The following is a 3,083-nucleotide window of genomic DNA, read 5'->3' on the forward strand; positions in this document are numbered from 1 at the left end:
TTCAAACATCTCTGAAAAGTAAGATAATTATTCTTCTTGACTTATAATTTTATCAATTTCTTGAAGATATTAACTCATTCTTCAGTCAGTGATATTATATATTCAATATTGATCTTATCTCACAGAGCTGCAGTATTATCAGCTTTCAGAGTTTCAATAGTGATTTAAACATTTTTAATAAGACTTAATAGCATACATCTATATAGAGACTTGAAATGAATTCTTCACTTCTCAGAGTCAATATAACATGTAAAAGAAGATTCTTATTAAGTTCTCAATAGAATGTTAATTTCATTAATAACTTCTGTATCAGTAAATATATCAATATATCAGACTTTATAATTAGAGTTATTAAATGTGATCACTGATTTAATATCTAGTATATATTTGACTTTCTTCTAGTATTTCTGCAACTCATTCCTTGTAGTGTCTCTTTATACAGAGACAGATATAGTGAGATGTTGAGTGATTTCAGTTATAGTCATTTGATTTCATAGTATTATCTATATAAGATTCATAAGATTGTCTGCAGTGTAATAGATAGATTGATTCAGATCATTATTAAAAGTCAGTATTTCAGAGATGAGAGATGATGAAGAATTTAATAAGTTGAAATGAAGAGATTCTGCAGATGAATATTGACTCTGCTTTTCTTTATTCTGAAGTTTCTTTATTATCTCATTATCAAATTTCATACTCTGATGAAAACTGATCTCAGTCTCATCTTGCAAGTCAGAAGCCTTCTCATAATAAGTGATTATTCTATTAATAAGTCATTTAGTAAAGCATGTGATTCTGAGTCTTGAGCTGAACTCTGAAGTAACAGATGTATCACTTATTCAAGATAACTCTGCTTCTTCTAGATATGTAAAAAAAAAAAAAAAGTGATATTCTTCATAATGAAGAACATACTTTCTTAAAAATATAAAGTATATAAATCTACTGATCAGCAGATTTAGAGAAAATGAAATATCTCTAATAAAGAGTGAGAGTCTTTTCAAAAAAGATGAACTATCTGTGTTAAAAATGTTAATACAATATTCTAAAAAGAAAAACATGTCATTCAGACTATAATCTGTAGAATAGTTGAAGATTGTATTGATAGATTTATCTATAAGAACATAATATAGTGATGGGTCATGTGATCTAGTGAAATTGCTAACCGCAACGGCCGTAACGGCTAACAATAGGTTGAGGTGACACGTGACTAGAGTAGATGTAGTAATCATCAACACTCTCTCTTGCTACACTGTGGTTTATAAGCCGCCACCCGGGGCCTTTCTTATTCTCAAATCTTTCAAAAATGCAATAATAATTAATTACATCAATCAGACTCTGATTTCCTCATTAGAAAAGATGTCTGTACAGCAATAACTGTAAAAATCAAGAAATACATACAAAATTCATTGATCTACTGTATTATTATTATTATTCAATTATTTCTTCTTCTGAATTTTCTGAATGTCAATTCTTTTGATAAAATCTTCAAATACAGGCTTCATCAGTGACTTGATAAGACTGTCAGCTATGTTCACTGTAGAATTAACATGTTTCATCATGATTTTCCCTTCTTTAATCAAATTGTGAAGAATATAATATCTAATCTCAATGTGATATAATCTTCATGTTAAGAATTTCCTCTTTGCTAGATTGATTGCTCTCTTATTATTAACTTATAGATGTGAGTGTATTTTTGCTTTTTCATCATTTATCAACTCAGTATTATATAACAGATTGCATTATCTGTTATACTTAATCAATAACTTACATTCTCTCTAGTGAGAGTGTTATTTCTGTTGAAAAGTGTTTTTTCACTCTCTGTCAGATTGATGAAGAATCTCATTACTGACTTAACAGCTCATGTCATAGATGTGAAGATTGAATGTATTATTTTTTATCTGAATACAGACTAGACTGACCGCTGAAATTATGAATTTCATGTTTAATCTCATTTGATCTGATCTCATACATTTCTTGATGTGAATTTCACTGGGACTAGTCATTAAAAAAACATGCAAAGTGACTATATATAAGATCTTAAAATGAAATCATGACTTGAAAAAAATTAGAAAGTGATCTCATTTAATCTCATTTAGTCTCATTCTTGACATAAAGTTACTATTTTTAGACATTTTAAGGTTTTTTTTAGACTATTTTTAATTTTTTAAAAGTAACACTTTTTGATAATGCTCAAATGAGATTTAAAGTCATTTAAAGTAATAAAAATAATTTAAATTGAGAAGTGAAAATCATGATTTCATTTGAAAAATATGATAAGAGTAGACAGTAAGTCTCACTGAAACAGTATGACACTACTATCTAATGTTACAACTGTGTAATGAGATTGGTTGAATTGATAATGAGACTATTAAAAAATCTGGTTCTGGTCTCAGACACGGTCACACGGTCAGTCTAATACAGACTTTGCAGAATGATAAAGCTTATTAATTAATAATTCTCATCTCTAAATATAAATCTGCTGTTATTTTTACAATATTCATGAGATTTAGATATTCTAACTTTTAATATCATTACATTATTATAAGTTCAGATCAAGTCTCTGTATATATCTAGTCTTTTCATCTCATAGATATTATTCTTATTTAATCTTGCTGTAAATGAGAACATGTCATCAGAAGATATAATCAATATAGTATAATTATTCTCATATGTTCACTGCTTATAGATATAATTCTGATGTATAAGCTTACTCATACTCATGAGATTCACTTCTAACTTCAGAATATAGTGAATATTATTCAACAGTATATCTGTCTCTTCTACTGAAATCTTTGTATCTTCTATAGCTGTAGCAGAGATCACTGTTTCATCTACTATTTTCAACATCACTTTCATCTTCTGAGGTTTTGTCATGACAAGATCTCTGTGAGATGTGACATGAGTATTTAATTCGGAGTCTAGAATTCAGGTATCTTTTTCTATCTGATCACTTGCATAGGTCTTTTTCTTGATGTAAAATACTTGTTTTATAATATTATGAACAGAAGCAGCATCTGTATTCTCTGCATTCTTGTCTTTATTCTTATTTCTATTTGTATTGAAGTTCAAAGAACATTTCTCAG

The sequence above is a fragment of the Blastomyces dermatitidis genome, assembly GCF_000003525.1.
Source record: "Blastomyces dermatitidis ER-3 genomic scaffold supercont1.4, whole genome shotgun sequence".
NCBI lineage: Eukaryota > Fungi > Ascomycota > Eurotiomycetes > Onygenales > Ajellomycetaceae > Blastomyces > Blastomyces dermatitidis.